This window comes from Bufo gargarizans, chromosome 6, assembly GCF_014858855.1.
Source record: "Bufo gargarizans isolate SCDJY-AF-19 chromosome 6, ASM1485885v1, whole genome shotgun sequence".
Lineage (NCBI taxonomy): Eukaryota > Metazoa > Chordata > Amphibia > Anura > Bufonidae > Bufo > Bufo gargarizans.
In genome coordinates this window covers 32,961,897-32,987,369 of record NC_058085.1, presented here as the reverse complement: position 1 = coordinate 32,987,369, position 25,473 = coordinate 32,961,897, and the positions used below count along the sequence as shown (strand labels likewise).

The following is a 25,473-nucleotide window of genomic DNA, read 5'->3' as shown; positions in this document are numbered from 1 at the left end:
ATCAGAAGTTCTTCTTCCTCCTTTGTCACCATCTGTTGCATGAGCGTCAGAGTCAAAAATACATATAAGGGGGTGAGAGACAACTGTAGCATGAATGGCATGAGCTGTCACTTCCTCACCTGTAAACAAAACGTGCTCCCTGCTGAGGCGGTCTGGTGCATGACCAAATTGTTCATGACTTTCTGCTGCTCATACAGATGCTTGAGCATGTGCAATATTGAATTCCACCGAATTGGAACATTGCAGATTTTGCGTTGTAGCTGGAGTTCACTGCAGATGCTGCAAGTCCAGGAGCGCATCCCTCGCCAGCCAGTGAGAATGGCTGAAAAGAGGGACAGTCTCCTGGACATTGCTAGCACCTTGCACAAACCAGTGCATTTTTGCAAAAGGCCATGCAGGGAGCATGTGTTATTTCCCCCCAGGTTCAGGGTGGCCAGGATGTTGTGCCCATTGTCACTAATCACCTTATCCAGTTGGAGTCAGCAGGGTGACAGCCAGCGGAATGTTTGCTGCTTGATGTACTTAAAGGGGTTATCCCATCATAATGATCACTGTTAAATCTGTTAATGATTTGACAGTGATCATTTTTGTAAATATACTTTATTAACAAATTCCCACCGATTAGGATAAAATTCATCCCCACTTACCTTATTGTTGTGTCTCGGTCTCCCCTGGTTACGACCACCGCTCTTCTCCAAAATCCCGATGGTCGCGCTTGCCCAGAAGACTCCTTCTTTTCTCCTGGCCGGGCCGCTCGCTGTCCTGAACGCGCATGCTGCCGCGCATGCGCGACAGTGACTTCTTCCCGGCCAGAATAGTACAGAGCTGCGAACGCGCACGCCGGCTCTGTACTATACTGGCCAGAAATAAGTCACCATGGCGCATGCGCGGCGGCGTGCGCGTTCAGTCCAGCGCGCGGCCCTGCCGGGAGAAGACTTCAATCAGGATGAAGCCCGCCCCCAGCCAGAATCCAGGAAGTGAACGCGCGGTGGCAGCAGGTAAGTATAAAAACGTAAAGTGGGATAACCCCTTTAAGCTGCAAATGCTCGCCGGTGTGGCTACTGTCGCCCCCAGGCCGATCAACTCCAACACGGTGTAGCAAGACTTGGCTTCACACATCTGATAGCAATAAGGGGTAGTGCGAGCTACGCTGTTCTCTGCTGCTGGGGACGGGACCATGTCCATGGAGGAGGAGGTGTGGGAACCAGCCACATGATATGGTGGGAGGGGGTCAAAAGGACCTGACCAGGTTGCATAGGTGCTGCGCCAGCATTGCCACAAAAAACATTGACCCAGTGGGCTGTGAAAGGCGTACTGTCCCTGCCTGTAACTGCTGCAGCATGAAGTGCAGCTTCCCACACAATGAGAATCTCAAGAATTCTCCGCCGCGTGAGAATACAAGGCACTACCACCATGGTACTGCAGCGACTGACTGCTAGCAACGTGTCAAGGAGGAGCCTTAGCAGGAGAAGAATGGGGAATGCTGGCCAGTGGTATTTTCCCAAAGAATCCCATGATGCTGTTTCATGTAGCGCAATAGACCTCTGGTAGCTAAGAGTGTGTTTGAACGGCCACGGTTTATTTTAATCCTGCAGATCTTGCACACCACTCTGGTTTTAGGTGCCTGCCTTGGGGAGAAAAAGTGCCATATGGGAGTTTCTCACAGAGAGCTACAGGCAGCCAAGCTGGGCTAAGCTTTGGCACATTTAGAATCTAACCCACCCACAGTGTCAGTGGCATCACTAGATCCCAAAGTAGCTCTGGCTGTTCTTTGGCAGTGATGAGCGGCAGGGGCAATATTCGAATTTGCAATATTTTGCAAATATTTGGGAGAATATTTGTCATATATTTGCAAATTCGAGAATTCGTGATCTCATTATTTTCATTGGAAAATTCGCAATAAAATTTGCTATACGAAAAAGTGAAAGATATTGCAGCCTTCTCATTGGCCCACAAGCAAGAAGCAGTGAGGGATCATGGGTACTGATGAAAAAATAAATCTTGAATATTCGCGATAACGAAGATATAGCACTATATTCTAGATATTCGCGATTTCTCAAAGTTCCAATATTCACAATAAAAATTTGCGGTTAGAATATTTGCGATCAACACTATTCTTTGGGAGGTACATGGCCTCTGCTCTTGATTTCTGTTGCCCCACCCTTCTCTACTGATGTTGCCTCCTCCTAAGCACCCTGATCCAGCTTCCAGGTCCTGTCCAGCATACAGTTGTTTTCACCCTCCCTTTGATTTTTATCAGACTATAAGATATTATGGTGGGCTCCTAGGCCCCCCCTTTTCCTGCAATGTCCCTGACTGCCACTGTTGATGCCCCCAACCGCCAATACCATGGATACAGAAGCCACTATTACCACCATCATCAACACAGATATGCATGGGGTCCCCAGCCTCCTCCCTAAACTCCCCCTCAGTCGAACCCAAATGGTAACGACTCTCACACAAGTCATCAGCAGGGAGACTCTCGTGACTATCTTCCATAGGGCATGGTGGGGTTTTCTTGCTAATTAAGAAAAAGAATGTGCCCCTGTAGGAATGGGCAGTGAAGACTGAGAGGGCCCCACTGAAAGCCTTCTCTGAGGCTACAAGGAGGAGGAGCAGAAGGAATGCTGTGACCCCTGTCTCCATGGAATTTTTTCAGACTCCAAAGTCACCTCTACATCATCCATGCTGAGACTGAGTGGAGGAGTAAGCCATCCAATCCACAATCTCATCCTCTTTTTCCTTAACAAAAGTATTGCACCTTTCCAAAGCCAACAGGGACAATTGCAGCCTACTACTACTTCTGGCTGGATAGCTATGTACCCATATTCTGGCTCTGGGTCTTTTGTTTAGAACTCTTCCATAGCCCTGAAATTTTTGGGCCTCTCAGATAATGATGTGCACTACCCTGTGTATTGGTGTAGTAATCACATATACAGTGGATATAAAAAGGCTACACACCCATGTTAAAATGTCAGGTTTCTGTGATATAAAAAAATGAGACAAAGATAAATCATTTCAGAACTTTTTCCACCTCTAATGTGACCCATAAACTTTACCAATCAATTGAAAAACAAACTGAAATCTTTTAAGTTGAATAAAAAACACGAAAATAATGTGGTTGTATAAGTGCTCACACTTGTAGCTGTGTTTTGAATTAAGCAATCACATTCAAAATTATGTTAAATCGGAGTCAGCATACACCTGCCATCATTTAAAGTGCCTCTGATTAACCCCAAATAAAGTTCAGCTGCTCTAGTTGGTCTTTCCTGAAATTTTCTTAGTCGCATCCCACAGCAAAAGCCATGGTCCACAGAGAGCTTCCAAAGCATCAGAGGGATCTCATTGTTAAAAGGTATCAGTCAGGAGAAGGGTACAAAAGAATTTTCAAGGCATTAGATATACCATTGCACACAGTGAAGACCGTCATCATCAAGTGGAAAAAATATGGCACAACAGTGACAATACCAAGAACTGGACGTCCCTCCAAAATTGATGAAAAGACGAGAAGAAAACTGGTCTGGGAGGCTACCAAGAGGCCTACAGCAACATTAAAGGAGCTGCAGGAATATCTGACAAGTACTAGCTGTGTGGTCCATGTGACAACAATCTCCCGTATTCTTCATATGTCTGGGCTATGGGGTAGAGTGGCAAGACGAAAGCCTTTTCTTATGAAGAAAAACATCCAAGCCAGGCTACATTTAGCAAAAACACATCTGAAGTCTCCCAAAAGCATGTGGGAAAAGGTGTTATGGTCTGATGAAACCAAGGTTGAACCATGATTACATACTTGGTCCATAGATTCACTCACTGCTCTAAGGATCTAATGGTAAATACAGTAAACAACCATTGGGTGGCATCAAGGTTTCAACAAGCAGCCACTGCAGTCTGCATTACATGTGCTCTGTATACTCCAGGTAAGGCCACCAAAACCCCACTTAAAGGGGTTTTCTCACTTTAGCAAATAGCTTTTATTATGTAGAGGAAGTTAATACATGGCACTTATGTAAATACACCGTTCAAAAAAATAAAGGGAGCACTAAAATACCACATCCTAGATCTCAATGATTGAAATATTCCAGTTGCAAATCTTTATTCATTACATAGTGGAATGTGTTAAGAACAATAAAACATAAAAATTATCAATGTAAATCTAAATTTATATCCCATGGAGGTCTGGATTTGGAATGATATCCAAACTCAAAGAGGAAAATCAAATTTCGGGCTGATCCAACCTCAGTGGAAATGCCTCACGACAAGGAAATGAGGCTCAGTAGTGTGTGTGGCCTCCACGTGCCTGTATGACCTCCATACAACACATGGGCATGCTCCTGATGAGGTGGCGGATGTTCTCCTGAGGGATTTCCTCCCAGACCTGGACTAAAGCATCAGTCAACTCCTGGATTGTCTGTAGTGCAACATGGCGTTGGCGGATGGAACGAGACATGATGTCCCAGATGTGCTCAATTGGATTCAGGTCTGGGGAAAGGGCAGGGCAGTCCATTGCATCAATGCCTTTATCATGCAGAAACTGCTGACACACTTCAGCCACATGAGGCCTAGCATTTTCATGCTTTAGAAGGAATCCAGGCCCACTGCACCTGAATATGGTCTCACAATGGGTCTGAGGATCTCATCCCGGTACCTAGAGGCAGTCAGGGTACCTCTGGCTAGCAAATAGAGGGCGGTGCGGCCCTCCAAAAAAATGCTTCTCCACACTATTACTGACCCACTGCCAAACCAGTCATGCTGAAGGATGTTGCAAGCAACAGAGCGTTCTCCACTGTGTCAAGTCTGTCAAATATGCTCATCCCATCCGTGAAGTGCACAGGGCACAAATGTCAAATCTGCTAATCTTGGTTTTGCCCTGCACGGTGTTGGGCTGTAAGCACAACACCAACTTGTGGACGTCGGGCCCTCAAACCACCCTCATGGAGTCTCTTTCTGACAGTATCAGCAGATATATGGATATAAGTGGCCCGCTGGAGGTCATTTTGCAGGGCTCTGGCACTGTTCCTCCTTGCACAAAGGAGGATGTAACGGTCCTGCTGCTGGGTTGTTGCCCTTCTACGGCCCCCTCCACCTCTGCTCATGTACTGGCCTGTCTCCTGGTATCTGCTCCACCTGCAGAACCACTCCTTTATAGCGGTTGTTTTGCTAATTGCCCATAATTTCTACCTGTTGTCTGAGTTCAGTGTTGTTTCATAACTGGACAGGTTGATTTCACAGAAGTGTGATTGTGTTGCTTAAGTGTTACCTTTGTTTTTTTAGCAGATTATATACAGTATATTAGAAAAAATTAAGAGACCACTCCAATCAGCATTACCATATGTGTAGCAGCCATTCAATTTCAGTGTTTGTTTAATTCCAAGACATGCACACCTCATTCTAATTATTAAGGTGCTGAATTGCTGATTAGGTTATCACCTAAAGCAAATATTATTGAACCACTTCCCAGCCGCCCAGTGCCTATAAACATCCTGGGTGGTCAGGTTTATCTCTGAATGGACGTTCTGGAACGTCCTTTCAGAGATGGCAGCTGCACACTATTCGTGCAGCTGCCAAGTCGGGGGCCTACTGTCAGCGACAACAGGACACCCCAAAGAGAAGGCAGGGACCGTTCCTGGGTGTCCCTGCCTTCTAGATCACTGTATACACAGTGCTGAATGAGCGCTGTGTATACAGATCAGGAAGCAATGTGCTGCTTCCTGTCCCGGCCCGGTGGTCATTTGACTGCCGGGGCTGGGGGAATGCAGGAGCTGCCGGGTCTTCTATAGACCACGATTAGCCCTGCCCTGAGGCTGTACAGCATTTCTGGGGGGTGTATTTCCACTGTAACTACTATCTCTGCCCCAGTTACAGGAGAAATCAATAGTAAAAAAAAAAAAAAAAAAGTCAAGTTAAATGTCCCCTAGAGATCTTGTATGACCTTATGGGGGACAAAAAGTGTAAAATAAATAATAAATAAAATAAAAATATTAAAGTGTAAAATAAAAATATTAATAAAAGAGACATATTTGGTATTGTCGTGTCCATGATGAAATGATCTACCCCATCAAGTGAACACCTTAACAAATAAAAAAATAAACGTTAGCCAAAACAGCTTTTTTAGTTACCTTACCTCCTAAAAATCATAATGTTAATTGATAAAAAATTCTTACGTACCCAAAAATAGTAGCAATAAAAACGTCACCTCATCCCGCAAGACCAAGACTATAGCCATAAAAATGATAAAAAATATGGCTATAAGAAAATTACAACACAAAAACATGATTTAAAAAAAAAATTATCTTATTGGTAAAACATAAAGAGTAAAAATAGATATATTTGATATTGCGGCATCCGTAACAACTGGCTCTACAAAAATATCATGTGATCTACCCTCATCAAGTGAATAGCGTAAAAAAAACTATAAAAAATTAAGCCAAAACTGCTTTTTTTTAGTCACCGCACCTTCCAAAAAACATAATATCAAACAAAAAGTCGTATGTCGCCCAAAAGGGTAGCAATAAAATGTCACCTCATCCCAGAAAAAACAAGCCCTCACACAAGACCATAGCCATAAAAAATAAATGGCAACACAAAAACATGATTTTTTTTCTAAAAATGTTATTGTGTAAAAATAATAAAAATAGACATATTTGGTATTGTTGCATCCGTAACAACCGGATCTACAAAAATATCACATGATTTACCCTATCAAGTGAATGGTGTAAAAAAAATATATTATATCGAAAAATGACACCAAACAGCTTTTTTATGAGTTCACCTACCCAAAAATTTGATAAAAAGCTGCCATAAAGCCAAATGTACCCCAAATTGGTGCCATTAAAAACTACAGCTTGTCCCGCAAAAAATAACCCCTCACGCAGCTCAGTCAACAAAAAAATTTAAAAGTTATCGTTCTTAAAAACCATGACAGAAAATTCCATGTTAGAAAATCCAAATGCCGCTCCTTCCCTTCTGAGCCCTGGTGTATCCCCAAAATAACAATTTATGACTGCAATTGGTGTCACTATATTTAGGAGAAAATGGGTAGCAAATTGTGGGGGGATATTCTCATATTCTATTTTGTGAAAAAGAAAGTATGGGCCTAAAGCACCATTTTCTTCCACCATTTTTCATTTTCGCAGCCAAGGGTTATAATTCTATGAAACACTTGCTCGCTACACCCCTTAAAAATTTCTTGGGTGGTATAGTTTACAAAATGTGGTCACTTTTTGGGGGTTTTCAATGTGGGGATACCTCAGGGTCTCTTCAAATGCAACATAGCGCCCTAATCTGCCCTTCAAAAACCATATGGCATTCTTTGCCTTGCGGTACACAACCACATATGGGGGGTTTCTGTAAACTGCAGAATTAGGGTAATAAATATTGAGGTTTGTTTTGTTGTTAACCCTTGATGTGTTACAGGAAAAAAAATGATTAAAATGGAAGATCTGCGAAAAAGTTACATTTTGAAATTTCACCTCTATTTTGCTTTAATTCCGGTGGAATACTTAAAGGGTTAACAACATTTTTAAAACCAGTTTTAACTAGTTTGAGGGTGGAGCTCCTCAAACTGACTTCAGATCTGAACTGGTTCTTGAAAAAATTGATTTTGGAACTTTTTTTAAAAGTAAAAAATTGCTTCTAAAATTCAAAACCTTCTAATGTTCTAAACAATAAAAATTACATTACTAAAATGATGCCAACATATGGTGACTGTTAATTAATGAGTATTTTATGAGGTATCACCATCTGTCTTAAAGATTAAAACTTCAAATTTTCATTAACTTTTGGATTTTTTAAAATAAATATAGGTCAAATATATTGACTCAACTTTACCATTAACATGATGTACAATGTGTCACGAGAAAACAGTCTCTGAACAGCTTGGAAAAGTAAAAGCATTCTAAAGTTATTACCACATAAAGTGACATACAGTCGGATTAGCAAAATTAGGCCTGGTCAGGAAGGGTGCAAATGACCAGGTCTGGAAGGGTTAATGAGCAACAGTATAAAAGTCTTGTGGCCATCACTATTCACATTGCTAGTGGTGCCCAAAAATAAGTGTCAAAATAAAAACTACAGACTATACTAAAGGATTTGAAAAGAAAAGGTCTGAGTGAGGAGAACAAGAGTTTTACTGGCAGAGGTACACTGTCCGTTAGGTTGCTTCCATCCTTAAGACAACAGTTAACAAGAGCAAGATCAAGCAGCAAAAAGATATCTTAGTCTTAGCTGGGGTGAAATGCACAGCGAGAACGGTTCAAAACAGGTTTCGAGAGGCCGGGCTTAAGTAACGCAAAGCTTGAAAAAAGACCATCATCAATGAGAGGTAAAGAAGTTCTAGACTGAAGTTTGCAAGACCACAGGAATTGGACCGTAGAAGACTAGAGTGAAGTCATCTAGCACCTGGTTGTGTTATGGTAAGACAGAGACCTGGAGAGACCTACAAGCTACAGTGTCCCTCACCCACTGTGAAATTTGGTGCAGGATCAGTTAAGATTTGGGGGTGTTTCCGCAAGGCTGGTATCAGTCTTTGTAAAGGAACCATGAATCAATCCGCATATCATATAATCGAATAAAACATGATTTATTCTGCTCTGACAATTTTCTTCAACTCTGCTCTGACAATTGTTTTTTTAGTGGGATAATGCCCCATGTCACACAACCAGGTCAATCAAGGCCTGGCTTAAAGACCACTAGGTCATACCCATGTCATTGCCAGCCCAATGTTCTAACTTGAACTCTATTAAAAACCTCTGGAATGTGTTCAAGAGGAAGATGAATGGCCATAAGCCATCAAACAAAGCCCAACAGCTTAAACTTCTGCACAAGGAGATGCATAAAGTTAACGAAAAGCAATAGGAAAGACGGGTGCCAAGTACGCCAAGACATACGAAAGCTGGGATTAAAAATCTGATGGAACAGTGATATATGGACTTCTCCTAAATTGAAATATTAGTACTGTGATATTTATGAATGAATATGAAGTTGTTTTCTAAGCATTATTTGAGATCTGATATTACTGGAAATGTTTGATTATTGTGACTAGCCGCAGCCATGATTTGAAAAACTTCCTGGTGGGGTTTTCTTGTACAGCGAGAGTAAAATAAAAATCGTAGGATCAAGGAACACATCCAACAAATGGGGATCTTGTGTAGAAGTGAACAGTTGTTGACAAACATGGTCACAGAGAATGTCAAGAATAGCTTCAAACAGGTGGTATACTGCAGTAGAATACAGTGCAGATGCTCCAACTAATGTGTCCGAATGCACAACTTATAGTTCCTTAGCATAGTTGAGTAGCAGAGTACTCACTCCAAAGGGAACAGAAAACTAGATCACTGAGCAGGGAAAAACATTGCATAGTCAGATGAATGAGATTTCCAAAGTGTTAACAGGTTATGCTGGTGGCGTGAAGTAATGATGTGGGAAAAGTTTTCTTGGCAACCTCTGGGTCCTTTGATACCTGTGGATGGGCGTTTGGACAGTATGGCTTAACTAAGCATTGCATTCAACCAAGTACATCCCTTCATGACAGCTGTTTACCCTATAGCATAGGAAAACTTTCACCAGGACAGTGCACCATGACATGAGGACTGTTTAGTCATTGATTCATTCCAGAAACATGATAGTAAGTTTCTCTTGCTTACTGGCCTTCATAGTCCTCAGATCTTAATCCTATAGAGCAGGGTTTCTCAACTCCGGTCCTCGGGACCCACCTACCAGTCATGTTTTCAGGATTTCCTTAATATTGATCAAGTGATATGATTAGTGTCAATGCATCAGGACTTATCACAGGTATTCATTCTGTGGGATATTCTCAAATCCAGACTGGTAGGTGGGTCCCGAGGACCGGAGTTGAGAAACCCTGCTATAGAGCATCTCTTGGGTGGGATAGACTGGGCTGTTCAGATGATATTAGTGCTTCCAAATTGTTCTGCCCAGCAGGGTTAGATAATGATTTTATTTCATTCTGCCAGGGTCAGGATAATTCTGAAGTGTTTAGTGCGGTTATAGCACCATCTAGCGGATTTCAATGGTATTACACTTTCTTTTTCCTGTTACAATACTACTGCATTGTGGGAGGGCAAAGCATCCTGGGAAACAGAAGTCTCCAGTCTCCAGGACACATCAGCAGAGCTTGTAGCGGTGAGTCGACCAGCACACGCTGAGATGCACTACGCGCGGGATAGGACCGATTCCACGTGCAACCAAATAGAAAATCACAGCAGACGTGACTTGATCTTCAAGGAATTTTATTGTCACAAATCAATATGTCCCATCGTCTAGGACGCGTTTCGGCAACTGCCTTTTTCAACAAGAGTTGAAAAAGGCAGTTGCCGAAACGCATCCTAGACGATGGGACATATTGATTTGTGACAATAAAATTCCTTGAAGATCAAGTCACGTCTGCTGGGATTTTCTATTTGGACATCAGCAGAGCTGTCCTTGTGCATATCTCCTTCTCAAACTCCACCATCCTTGTAAAATCATATCTGGTGAGAGATCTACCTTTGTTTCAGGGATATTATGTTATGCAGAACTGTTCAGCTAGTTGTAATTGTTACTTAGGGAGTTGTTACCACTGTTAGATAGATATGTAATCCTATGTACAGGCAGCCATTTTACCATGTGCTTCAGTGTTAATGCAAATGTTATAGTACATGCTATCCATACTTTATACTTATACATGCTATTTGTATTCTTGTAGTTTTACCAATCAAACAATCCTGTTTTACCAATAAACAAGTTAGACTACAAAGAACAGTCCTCTTATTTGGAAGACAGTAATGGTTTATGCTCAATCAGACTGCACACTGTGTGAATGTGTATGAAGACAGATCATATATAATATATTGTCCACATGGGCCAATATTCCTGCAGAATGATTTCAACACCTAGTGGAATCTATGCCACGATAAATTGCTTCAGTTCTAAGTGAAGGAGCTCCAAAAATTTGCTAGATAAGTGTCTATAACGAAATGGCCATTCATTGTATAGCCATGAGAAATATTGTTTGAACGATTCATTTACAGTTGTGTTTTCCTTATTGTATTAGTTTTTTGGGGATAACAGATGCTTGTTCTACTTTGATTGTAATACATATACTTCTAAGTGTAAATTCATTGATGTTTACAACAAAGCTATTTGTAGCTAAAACATTTCCCACATTATTATGGCTTCTGCCCTGTATGAATTCTCTGAAGGTGAGATCTAATTTCTGATAAAAACATTTCCCACATGCTGAACATAAATATGGCTTTTCCCCCTGTGAATTCTCTGATGTCTAACAAGTTCTAGTTTAAAGCTACAACTTTTCCAAGTCTGAACATGAAAATGGCTTCTCCCCTGTGTGAATTTGTTGATGTTTAATAAGATCTAATTTCTGGATAAAACATTTCTCACATTCAGAACATGAAAATAGCTTCTTCCCTTAGGTCCTACCAGCAGCACAGATTGGGTTAAAGGGGTATTATCAACACGCTATTTTATACTTACCTGCTCCCGGCGCGCTGTCCACTTCCTGGTTTCGGCACTCGGCAGGGGACGGGCTCCATCTTGATTGATGTCTTCTTCCGGCCGGGCTGTGCGCTGTACTGAACGAGCACGCCGAGGACGCGCATGCGCCCTGGTGACTTCTTCCTGGCAAGTATACTATACTGGCCAGGAAGAAATCACCATAGCGCATGCGCGGCCTCGGCGTGCACGTTCAGTACAGCGCGCAGCCGTCCGGGAGAAGAGAAGAAGTCGTCTGCACACGCGCCGCCACCTGAGAAGAGCGGTGGCCGTAACCAGGGGAGACGGAAGACAACAGTCAGGTAAGTATATGTTTATTTTCTTCTAAGGGGTGGGAATTTGTTAATTAAATATATTTAGAAAAATGATCACTGTTAAATCATTAACAGATTTAACAGTGATCATTAAGATGGGAATACCCCTTTAACCACCCCCCGTGTACTGGTAGGACCGGCGGAATTTTAATGAGCCCAAGTAATAAACTTAACTAAACACTTAAACCTCCCCTATAAAGGAGGGAATCACCTTCAGCCCATTGTGTTTTTTTCTGTCCTCCGGACAGGTGGACTGGGCGGTGATTCCCGCTCTCTTTAGGGGCGGATCTTTTTTCTAGATTGCTTGTCCGGCAGCTTACCTGCTGCTGGCGCTGCGCAGCGGCGCTTCGCTGCGGAGCGTTTTTCGGCGTCCTCGATCCTCTTCCTTGCGGCTGCTGGGCTCCACCATCTTCCAGAAGTAATGTTGGAATCTGGCGTCGCTTTCGGAGTTTTTCCTTGCGATGCGATTTCGTGTCCTTTTGCGATTTTTTAAATATATAATTCGTGATTTTTCCTCCGGTTGGAGGATTTATTGCATTTCTTCCTGGGGGGGAAACTTTTTATTTGCTGATATGTGTTTTCTCCTCTGGGGGCGGGGACTTGGTTCTGAGCCCATCCCCTCCCCTATTTAATGAAGTACTGTGCACCAGGTCGGTCTCTGGCTGCACATGCTTTTTGAGCTAGCTCCCAGAGTCCTATAAGCTGGTGTTCCTCCAGTTATTGGTGCCTTATTTCTAGTCCTCATTTTCAGCTTCCACTGGTCTGCCTTTCTCTGAAACATTTATTGGTTGTTTACAAATGTTTTATTTGTCCATTTTCCCCTGCAGTGATGTCGTCTCCACGGGATTCGAATGGCAGAAAGGCGGGTTACAAGCTGAAACATTTATCGTGCTATCATTGTAGTGCGCTTTTGGAGGATAGCTATCCCTACTCCAGGTGTGACGGCTGCCGTCCTAGGGTCCCACCTTCCACCGAACCTACGATGCAGGATATGTATCAGTAGGTAAAGACCTATGTTGATGGATCCATCAAAGGGGTTATAAGCCTGCTGGATAAGAGGCTTCCTACTCAGACTCCTATGGAGTCTTCGGCTCCAGTAGAAAGACCTTCCGTTGTCTCCTTGGGTTCCTCCTCCTCGGATGAGGAGGAGCTTACCTCATGCTTCTTTCCTCCTGATAAGACACAAAAGTTACTTAAATCCATCAGGTCGGGGAACCATGATGTTGACCTGGGGGAGCCCTCTGATCCCACTAGTCGGGCACTTTGTGTCTTTAAAGCGGATTCCACCGGTCTGCCTTTCTTTCGCCTTTCTCTGAAACATTTATTGGTTGTTTACAAATGTTTATTTGTCAGTTTTTCCCCGCAGTGATGTAGTCTCCACGGGATTCGAATGGCAGAAAGGCGGGTTACAAGCTGAAACATTTATCGTGCTATGATTGTAGCGCGCTTTTGGAGGATAGCTGTCCCTACTCCAGGTGTGACGGCTGCCGTCCTAGGGTCCAACCTTCCACCGAACCTACGATGCAGGATATGTATCAGTAGGTAAAGACCTATGTTGATGGATCCATCAAAGGGGTTATAAGCCTGCTGGATAAGAGGCTTCCTACTCAGACTCCTATGGAGTCTTTGGCTCCAGTAGAAAGACCTTCCGTTGTCTCCTTGGGTTCCTCCTCCTTGGATGAGGAGGAGCTTACTTCATGCTTCTTTCCTCCTGATAAGACACAAAAGTTACTTAAATCCATCAGGTCGGGGGACCATGATGTTGACCTGGGGGAGCCCTCTGATCCCGCTAGTCGGGCACTTTGTGTCTTTAAAGCGGATGAGATCCTCCTCTCTGTCATGCGCACAGAGTGGAAGAAACCCGAAAAAGGTCAGATTCTAACCAAAAGATTCAAAACTATGTTTCCGATGGCTAAACCCTTGGTGGAATCATGGGGTTCCATTCCCAAGGTGGACATGGCTATGCCAAACTGTCCAAGTGCACTGTGGTTCCTGCAGATGATGGGTCGAGTCTGCAGGATCCCCTCGACAGGAGAGCAGAGTGTACACTAAGGAGAGGTTATTCGGCAGCTTCCGCGTCTACAGCCATCGCTGCTACAGAAGTTTCTACCTTCCTCCGGTCTCTATTAAACCCGATCCAAATGGATGTGGATCAGAAGGTGTCTCGGGACGACATTTTGGCGGCATTCAAGACTGTCAACCTGGTGATGGATTTCCTGTCTGATACAGCGCAACAACAGCTGAAGTTGGCGGCCAAAACCATGGCCCTGGTGTCAGCGGCCCGCAGGCCTTTGTGGCTTAAGCCTTGGGTCGCTGACAATTCCTCTAAATATAATTTATGTAGCCTTCCCTTTGAACCCAACCGTTTTTTCGGCTCAGAGTTGGATAAGATTATGGAAGGCCTGTCAGATAAAAAGGGGAAGAGTCTTCCCCAACAGTCCTTTGGGGGGCAGGGCAGACAAAACCGCGGTGGTAGGTCTGACCAGCAGTCAAGAGCCCGGAGGGACTGGGGAGAGCAGCGAAGAGGTTCAAGGTGCTCTCTTGAAGGGGCCAAGGATAAAAAAATCCACCTCCTGACTACGGGCCTCCTCGAGGCTCTTGTATGACTCCTGCCGTCCTGCCAGAAGACTTCCCCACTCCCCTGCCTCATCTTCCCGTCGGAGATCATCTCTCCCACTTCAAGGACATCTGGATCCGAGAGATTTCAGATCCCTGGGTCCTGAATGTCATCTCGGAGGGATACTCAATCTTCTTTCTCTTCCTCCGGACAGGTTCATCTGAACCAAACTTCTACAGGCCGCAAGGCAGTCGGTTCTGGAGGCTTACATTCAGGATTACATCCACAAGGGGGCTCTGGAGGAGGTTCCCGCAGGGGAACGAAGCTTAGGGATTTACTTACCAGTGTTTCTGGTTCCCAAGGCGTCAGGGGATCTTCGGATGATTATCGATTTGAGATTCTTAAATTGATACATAAGGAAAATAAGGTTACGTATGGAGACCATCAGGTCAGTGGTTCACGTTCTCAATCCTGGAGATGTGATGGCAACCCTGGACCTCAAGGATAAGTATTTGCAGATCCCGATTCATCCTGCTTCCAGGAAATATCTCAGGATTGCGGTCCAGGTGTCAGGTGTCACCAGACACCTTTTAGTTCATTGCCCTTCCCTTCGGCATTTCTTCTGCCTCTCACACTTTTACCAAGGTGGTAGTTTCTGTGGTGGTGGCTCTAAGACTCCAAGGACTGACCATCATTCCTTATCTGGATGATTGGCTTTTAAAAGCCTCTTCCTTTGCGGTCATGACCCACCATCTTCATGTAGCGATTTCCTTTCTGTTCCACCTTGGGTGGATCATTAACTGGCAGAAGTCGAACATAAGCCGACTTCAGTAAGATATTTAGGCTTCATAATCGACTCCATTGGGATGTCTCTCCGGTTGACTCCAGAAAGAAAATCCTGAATACAGAACACGGCAGAATTCCTATCCATGCCTTGGCGAGTACCAATTCGGACACTCATGAAGATGTTGGGGCTCATGTCAGCGTCTGCGGAAGCAGTCCCTTGGGCTTTATGGCACCTCCGGCCGTTGCAATAGGAGGTCCTTTCCAAATGGAATGGCAGCTCCGCCGGGCTGAACTCCCTGTCTTGGTGAACTCGGCATTCCATTTAGATGGTGGATCCATATTTTAGATGGGAAGTCTATGACCCAGCCAACTTGGGTCATATTGACAACAGATGCATCCCAAGTAGGTTGGGGCGCTCATCTAGACGGTATCTAGATGGCAACAAGATTCAACTCCAAGGTGGAGAGGTTTTGCTCCCTTTACAGGGAGGACAACCCCCTGGCGATAGCTGCTCTGTCAATATCCTAGAGGCTCAGGCTGGCTTACATCTTCCTTCCGTTTTCCATGATTCCGAGGGTATTGATGAAAATCCGTCAGGATCAGGCCTTGGTGATAGCCATCATACCGTTTTGGCCGAAGAGATCCTGGTTTACCCAGCTCACCCAAATGATTCAAGGGCAATTTTGGAGGCTCCCCCCTCAGCAGACCCTGGTGTTATGTGACACTCACCTCTGCTCAGATCTGCACAGGTTCAACCTGACAGCCAGGAGGTTGATCAATCCCTTCCCAGAATAGAAGGGCTTTCATAGTCGGTCCTGAGAACGCTGTCTCATTCAAGAGTAGACTCTACTAAGAGAGCCTACTCACAGATTATGAGGATATTCTCTTCTTGGTGTTCCTCAAAAGATGTGGCGTCTGCAGATCCGCCCCTCCCCATCATTCTTCAGTTTCTGCAAGATGGGCTTGACAAAGGCCTTGCTCCATCTACCTTGAGGGTTCAAGTGTCAGCCATTTCAGCTTGCCTCAACAAGTCTTTTTCTCAGGACCTGCTCATCAAACGGTTCCTTAAAGAGGCTGAAAGATTAAAACCTACAGTACTGAAACCCATTCCTCAATAGGATTTATCAGTAGTTATCAGGGGGTTAGCATTTCCCCCCTTTGAGCCTTTGGAGGAGGTAGATTTCAAGTTTGTCACATGGAAACTTGTGTTTCTCCTTGCAGTGACTTCGGCCAAGAGGGTCTCTGAGCTTCAAGCTCTCTCAGCGCACGAGCCCTATACCATTTTTTTGCAAGACCGGGTCCTTTTAAGATTTCTCCCGTACTTTCTTGCTGCCTTTAAACTTACCGGCAAACAGGATTAAAAAAATCTTCTAATCCTGTTTGCTGGTAAGTTTAAAGGCAGCAAGGCATCTAAACCATCTATCAGTCGATGGATTAAGGAGGCTATTAGGGAATCCTTTGTTTCCCAATCTCTAGACCCTCTGGGGTTTGTAAAAGCCCATTCTAAGAGGACTATAGCTACTTCTTTTGCAGAGAGGAGTCTTCTTCCGCTCGACATGATTTGCAAATCTGCCTCCTGGAGCGCTGAATCAACATTCATCTCCCATTATAGACTAGATGCCAGATTAGCTGAGTACTCGGCCTTTGGGCAGACTATAACTTAGTTCTGCCAGGCATGATGGCCCTCCCTAAGGGTTCTTCTTGCTATCTCCCCATCTGTGCTGCTGGTAGGACAAGAGGGAATCGTTAATTCCTAACGATAATTTGTTTTCCCTTAGTCCTAACAGCAGCACACAAATTTCCCACCCTAGTAAGACTAGTTTTTTTCTTGCTATAACAAAATGGGCTGGAGGTGATTCCTTCCTTTATAGGGGAGGTTTAAGTGTTTAATTAAGTTTATTACTTGGGCTCATTAAAATTCCGCCGGTCCTACCAGTCCACGGGGGGGGGGGGGGGGGGGGGGGGCGGGGGGGTTACGGGACGACGACTTAACCCCATCTGTGCTGCTGTTAGGACTAAGGGAAAACTAAGTTTTGTTGTTTTTTTGATTTTAATGATTCCCTGTGTGAACTCTCTGATGTTTAACAAGATTTGATTTCTGGTTAAAATATTTTCCACATTCTGAACATAAAAATGGCTTCTCCCCAGTGTGAATTCGCTGATGTTTAACAAGATATGATTTGTGGATAAAACATTTTCCACATTCTAAACATGAAAATGGTTTTTCCCCTATGTGAATTTTCTCATGCATAATGAGTCTTGATGTATCGCTAAAACATTTCCCACATTCTGAACATGAAAATAGCTTCTCCCCTGTGTGAATTCGCTGATGTTTAACAAGATCTGATTTCTGCATACAACATTTCCCACATTCTGAACATGAAAATGGCTTCTCCCCTGTGTGACTCCTCTGATGTTTAACAAGAACTGATTTCTGAATAAAACATTTCCCACATTCTGAACATGAAAATGGTTTTTCCCCTGTGTGAATTCTCTCATGTGCAATAAGACTTGCATTGTTGCTAAACCTTTTCTCGCATTCTAAACATGAAAATGGCTTCTCACCCGTGTGAGTTTTCTCATGTGAAATAAAACTAGATTTATCGCTAAAACATTTCCCACATTCTGAACATGAAAATGGCTTTTCCCTTGTGTGAATTCTCTGATGTTTAACAAGATCTGATTTTTGGATAAAACATTTTTCACACTCTGAACATGAAAATGGCTTCTCCCTTGTGTGAATTCTCTGATGTTTAACAAGATTTGATTTCTGGTTAAAAGATTTCCCACATTCCGAACATGTAAATGATTTCTCCCCTGTATGAATTCTATGATGTGCAATAAGACTTGATTTTTTGGTAAACCGTTTCCCACATTCTAAACATGAAAACGGTTTCTCTCTTGTGTCAGTTATTAGATGTTCACCCCTTATGTGTTCTTTGTTTTGCTTCACAGTCTGTGATGAATGTAGGACTCGTTGAAAAAGATCAGATGATTGACTGTTGCTTTGCAAGGATGAGGATGTATCTGGGATAATGAAATATACTTCATAAGCATCTTGTACCAGAGCATGATCATTTGTTTTGAAATCTTTAGGCATCGGAAGTCCCTTTGAGCTTCTGATATAGTCATCTGCCAAGAAAAAAAAGTATTATCATTTATTCAATTCTTAAATGACTATGATAATGGTTTGTATAACAGATCACAATCTAACAGTAGACTTCATGGCAAGCACCAGTAGATCATAATGTTAGGCTGTTCTCTAGTAATTTTCTTGATGCCAGTATCTTCAATAGTGCACATTTCAGTGAGTTTATCACTAATCTTGTCTAAGTAAAATGGTCAGTGGTTACTGTCTCACACACTCCCTTACAGCTGAATGAGGGCAGAGGGGAGAAGTAGTATGGTCACTTACAATGAAGTCATGGCTATGAGCTTAGATTTACATTATAATTTTGCCATTTTGACAGACAGGCAGGGTCTAGTGTTCAGTGGTAGACTTTGTAACTTTTTAGCTTGCTCTGAGGTTTGATCTGCCATTACAATCTTCAAAGGAATGTTGAATCAAAGTGTATAGGATTTGGAAGAACATGTGATAAACACAGTCTTCTGACCAACACTGTGGGATGTCATGTAGTGATACCATTTGTGGTCAGAAGTTATATTAGAAAATAACTATTGTAAACCTGGACCCTTTCAGACAGTATTAAAAATAAATAAATAAAAAACAAAGGGGGTCAGTCAGCACATACCAAACCGCAGGAGCACATTGCTAGGGCAGGGAACAACATTGAAAGACAGAGACATGCAATTCGACAATTAACTGCAATATAGAGTACAAAATTGCATAATAATAACAAGTGCTACACTATAAGTGCAAGATACTTGGCAAATCGTTTTGTACAAAATTATTTGAGCCCGCCTGCCGAGCGTCAAGGCGATCTCTGTTAGACGGGTTCCTACGCTAAATTCTACCTGTTAGGTGCCATGACGGCTACCATACACTTCAGGGAGTGTAGGTTACACAGCAGGCCCACTCCACAACACCACCGGCGCCAAACAGCTACCAAGGCCCACAAACTATCTCACTCCTGGTGCCATGGCTGCCTCCTCAGTCATGCACTCCTGACCACCCTGTCTGCCCTATAGGCTGATTTTAATTAGTGTTAGTACATAGTCAGGCCTGCTCCCCCTCACTCACTGAAGCCATGGCACCAGGAGTGAGATAGTTTGTGGACGGGCTCAAATAATTTTGTACAAAACGATTTGCCAAGTATCTCGCACTTATAGTGTAGCACTTGTTATTATTATGCAATTCTGTACTCTATATTGCAGTTAATTGTCGCATTGCATGTCTCTGTCTTTCAGACAGTATTTTAGTCAGACAATACAGGCACAGACTGGCAAAGATAGTTTCCTTGTCCAGGATTTATTGGTCACAACTGGCAAATTATACAGGCTTGCTTCAGCAACAAGTAAAAGTTCATGAAAAATAAACATCTTTACAGTCAGGTATCCACAAGTTGTGACACAGGTTACTCACCTGCTTTAGGATCACCTGGAGTTTCCACTTGGCACAGTGGTCTTCTTAGTGAGTCTTACTCTCACGCACTGCTCAGTGGAAGTTTGCCTTTTCTAATTAGTTTGGCACCTGGCTAAGGCAGGAAACACCCGGGATGGAGTATGGTAGTCACTTTCCCACCCAAGCTCTTCAGTCACTCATAAATCCTGGACCCAAAATCCAGCTCTAACCAACAGACCCAGTCACTTAGCATTACTGGTCACAAAATACTTCCGGGACTTACAGCTCTGAGACTAAAAGCCTCAGTTATACATACTTGCCATTAATGACCTTACCCCTTGAATGTTTACACTATTCTCAATGTTTTCTAATTGTGCAATTTTTTGAACTTTTAAAAGTTCTATTGTTATGAGCTTAGCAGTGGTGTGGATTGTAAAGGATCCCATTATCTTCTCCCTCAAAACCCATGGACTTTGCTCCAGGAAGATCCCCAGGTTGCATTCCTTTAATTCCTTTGATAAATCATGGATTGGTTGCAGTAGCAATGTAATGGAGCCAAGGGTCATCATAAAGAGAGACCAGAGGATAAGATGGGAGCATAGTTAGAAATGTGGCTAGGGGTCAGAGCCAATCGATATACAATGGGTACCAGGCAGACAATCTGAAGAACGAGGCAGGAGCGTTGTCGTAATTGGGCACATAGTTGAATTTTTATGCAGAACTTTTTTCTACATTGTTTTTGATTAAATCTGTGACAAAGGCACCAAATAGAGCCTCCAACACAAATGTGAACCAATGCATTGTTCTGGCTTTTTTAAAATTTTGTTCTTCAGGTGATTGGATTTATTGTGTCACCTTTCGTCAGCTTTTGCTTTGCCTCAGGCCTACTATCAGACGGTGGGGAAAAAGAATAAACAACAAAGAAGATAAACTTAACTTCCAAAAGTATGCAGACGAGCAGGAACTCGGAGAGAACCAACACCAGGACATCCACAAACAAGAAGCTATCAACCGCATAGCATGATGGGTGAGGCAAGACTAAATAGAGGAGAAGGAATGACCACTTAAGCTACACCTGAGACAAGAGGTGTGGTCATTCCCAGCAACAACACAGAACAGTGAAACCAAAGAGGCTGTCAATCACGTGCAGCCAGTCTCCTCAATCTTCTAGTCCCTGTCACACAGTACCCCCCTTCTACAGGTGACCTCCTGACACCCCGGACCGTCTTTATCCGGGTGAGCCCTGTGAAAAGCTTTCAGATGCCAGTAGCACATAGGTTAAGAAATGACGAACTCAGAGTCTTGTCTACAAATGCTCGCAGTTTAGGGAATAAGATCAATTAGCTTGAGTCTATAATGGCATCTGAGAATATAGCTTTAGTGGCTGCTACTGAGACATGGTTCAATGAGAGTAATGACTGGGATATAACAATACCAGGGTTCTCTCTATGTAGACAGAGAAGGCAAGAAAGGGGGAGGGGTGGCCCTGTATGTGAAAGATAGCATAAAATCTAATCTAATGCAAGTTAGCGAGACCCATTTAGAGTCAGTTTAGGTTACGTTGCAGCTTGATAATCATAAGGTAACTCGTGTAGGTGTGATATATAGACCACCTGGCCAAGTCAAAGAATTAGATGATCTACTAGTTGAGGAAATAGCTAAAATGACATTGAAATGGGAAGTTATCAATATGGGAGACTTTATTCTTCCTGATGTTAACTGGAAAACCAAAATAGCTAGTTCTGCCAGGAGTGCAGATATTCTAAATTCCCTACTGGGATTATCTCTACAGCAAGTAGTTGAGGAGCCAACCTGGAAGGAGGCCATTTTAGATTTAGTATTCACAAATGGGAATTTGGTATCTGATATTACTGTAGGGGAAAGCTTGAGATCTAATGATCACCAGTCAGTGTGGTTTACTATAAGTACAGTGACTAAGTCACACCACACAAACAAAAGTTTTAGATTTTTGAAAAACTGACTTTTCTAAAATCAGATTAGTGGTATACGAGTCCCTATTAGACTGGAACAGTTTTAATGGAGACCAGGAGAAATGGGACTACCGTATTTTTTGCCCTATAAGACGCACCAGCCCATAAGACGCACCTAGGTTTTTGGGGAGGAAAATAAGAAAAAAAATGTTTTAACCAAAAGGTGTGCTTTTGGTGGGTTTGGAACTAATGGTGGTCTGTGGATGGCGATACTTGAAAACAAGGAATTCCAGCACTTACGATTTTGGTAGCTAAAACTTTGTCTTTTATTCAGGCAGTAGACAAAATGTACAGGACATCCACCCACAAGTGTAGCAAACTTGACGCGTTTCGAACAAAAGTTCTTATTCTTATGGTCTGTGGATGGTACTATTACTGGGGATCAGTGGATGGCACTGTTATGGGGGGGATCTGTGAAGGACACTTATGGGGATCTGTGGATGACGCACTGTTATGGGGGATCGGTGGATGACAGACACTGTTATGGGGGGATGTGTGGATGACGGACACTGTTATGGGGGGGATGTGTGGATGGCAGACACTGTTATGGGGGGATCTGTGGATGGCGGACACTGTTATGGGGGGATCTGTGGATGATGGACACTGTTATGGGGGGATCTGTGGATGACGGACACTGTTATGGGGGGATCCGTGGATGACGGACACTGTTATGGGGGGATCCGTGGATGACGGACACTGTTATGGGGGGATCCGTGGATGACAGACACTGTTATGGGGGATCCGTGGATGACGGACACTGTTATGGGGGGATCTGTGGCTTGCACTGTTACAGGGGGGATCTGTGGCTGACACTGTTACAGGGGGATCTGTGGCTGGCACTGTTACAGGGGGATCTGTGGCTGGCACTGTTACAGGGGGGATCTGTGGATGGCACTGTTATATATGTGCCATCCACAGACCCCCCACCCCATAACGGTGCCATCCACAGACCCCCCAGCCCATAACAGTGCCATCCACAGATCCCCCACCCCTTAACTGTGCCATCCATGGATGTTCCCCATAAAACTGTCATCCACAGATCCGCCGCTCCAGTATACAAATATAAAATGTCTTATTCAATTAAAAGTGATTAAACATGCCCCCTCACTCCTAATATTACCTTACATCCTACCAGCTTCTGTACAATGCAGGCAGGCAAGCCGGACGGCCGGCGCGTCACTCACTGACGTCAGTTGCATGCACCACCTGCTTCATTCATAAAGTAGGCGGCGCAGGCACGTGACATCAGGGAGTTACGCTGCCGCCCGCCCGGCCTGCCTGCATTCTACAGAAACGTTTAGGATGTACAGTAATATTAGGAGTGGGGGGGCATGTGTAATTGAATAAGACATTTTATATTTGCATTGTGTAGCACTGGAGCAGCGGGGCCGGACTACAATGACTGCACCGCCCCCAGCTCCTCCTCCCAGTCCCTATCCGCTCGCTCGTACATCGCAGCCAGCGATGTAAAAATGTCACCATTCGCCCCATAAGATGCAGGGGCATTCCCCCCCCCCCCCAATTTGGGGCGAAAAATACGGTACTTAAAAGTGGCACTATTGAAGGCAACAGATAGGCTTGCCAGTAAAAGCAAAAAAAGGAAGAGACCACTGTGGTATTCAGCAGAAGTGGCCAAAATAATTAAAAACTTAAAGATAGCATTTAGCAATTAAAAAAATAAAAATAAGAGGATGACAGGCAAATTTATAGGATTAAACAGAGAGAGGCCAAGCAAGTTATAAGAGCTTCTAAAGCACAAGCAAAAGAGAAATTAGCTCAGTCAGTGAAAAAAGGTGGGTGATAAGACATTCTTCAGATACATAAGTGAAAAAAGGAAATTAAAACAAGGAATTACCAAATTAAAAACAAAAGAAGGAAGGTATATGGAAGAAGATAAAGAACTAGCTGACTGCCTCAATGAATACTACTGTTCAGTTTTTACAAAGGAAAATAAAGGAAAAGGACCTCAGTTCGGGAGGAATGAATATTTTGATGCATGTGTCTTTACAGAGAATGAGGTTCTAAGTCAGCTGTCTAAAATTAATACAAATAAGTCACAGGGGCCTGATGGGATACACCCAAAACTATTAAAAGAGCTGAGCGGTGAACTAGCAAAACCATTAACAGATTTATTTAACCAATCACTGGTAACAGGAGTCATCCCAGAAGATTGGAAATGAGCAAATGTGCCCATTCACAAGAAATGTAGTAGGGAGGAATCGGGCAACTATAGGCCAGTAAGCCTGACATCAATAGTGGGGAAATTAATGGAAACCATACTTAAGGAGAGGATTGTGGAACATCTAAAATCCCATGGATTGAAAGATGAAAAACAGCATGGGTTTACTTCAGGGAGATTATGTCAAACTAATAATATAGATTTTTTTGATTGGGTGACTAAAATAATAGATGGCGGAGGTGCAGTAGACATCGCTTATCTAGACTTTAGTTAGGATTTTGATACTGTCCCACATAGAAGGCTAATCAATAAATTTGAGTCTTTGAGCTTGGACTCCCATACTGTTGATTGGATTAGGCAGTGGCTGAGGGACAGACAACAGAGGGTTGTAGTCAATGGAGTATATTTAGACCATGGTCTTGTTATAAGTGGAAAAAACGAAGAAGGTCACGGCACTCCAAAGGCTATTCAGTGTTTTTATTACACCACAAAATCAGCAGCAACGTTTCGACAATAGTCTTTTTCAAGCTACAAGCATGTTCACAAATGACTCACAATATATAAGGGTACTAATTCATACCAATTATCCAGTGAATGTGCCTTAACACAAATCCCACCCCTTCTCAGGTACATACAATCATATAATTAATTAATCAACCATCGTGCATATTAATATGAGGCTTACCAAGCGTTCACATGTGTGGCTGTCACTATGTATTGCATCCATGGCGAGCGGCGTCTTCCGCATACAGATGCGGCTGCGCGAACATTCAAACGAGATTCACATGTATCTCAACGTCATCTAGGCAGTCACATGACCCTCGACGCTGTTCTCGGTCATCTGACTGGTGACGTATCTAAGCGTCTGATCGCTGTCATAGTAACCACAGGTCCTACAAGGGAAAACTATCCTATCATGTAGACTCTTTCTTTTGATATTATTTCTGATACACACTGGGAATTATAAAGACGCCGATCACCATGGGCGCAACATCAGAGAGACAGCCTCATTTAACAACAATAGAGAATAAACAAAAACAGCGACGAGAGAACCGATCTCAGCAGGCCATCTATAAGACCTCAGTCATAGCTAAATTGTGTTTCAATACACCAACTGTGTATATGTCAGGCGGAGATACATGATCTCACACATAGATACGATCACATCAAAAAGGATCCAAAAAAGATCAACAAAAGATCCCACTGGAGAAATTTCAGAAAAGATCCTACTGAGAAAACTCAAGGCTGTGCAAACAGTGCGGTCCTCTTAATGTCCATTTGAATGGAAAAATATTATTCGGGAATGGCAAGTGTAACATATAGGTTGAAATCCCGTGTTGTACACGGTACAAAGTAATCAGACCCACCCGAGGACTTATAGCCAAGGGTGTAGCGGTACAATATGCTCAAAATCATACTGTCCACTATTATTGGACAAGGAGTACTGGGGCCACAACCATCGTCCCCCTCTGTCAAAAGAGAGACCACCGATGTGTACCCCCGCCTGGTCTGGGCCCCAGCGTCAGGTGGACCCCTACCATGCTTACCCCCAAGGTCTCCTACATAGATCTAAAAACTCCAATAAGAAACAACCTCTGTCACCAGCCATCTTAATT

The 25,473-nt window shown here is 43.4% G+C and overlaps 1 pseudogene; it reads right to left on the bottom strand.

The window, feature by feature from the left end:
• Positions 1-25,473, bottom strand: part of LOC122941925 — a 158,214-nt pseudogene that overhangs the window by 94,680 nt on the left and 38,061 nt on the right.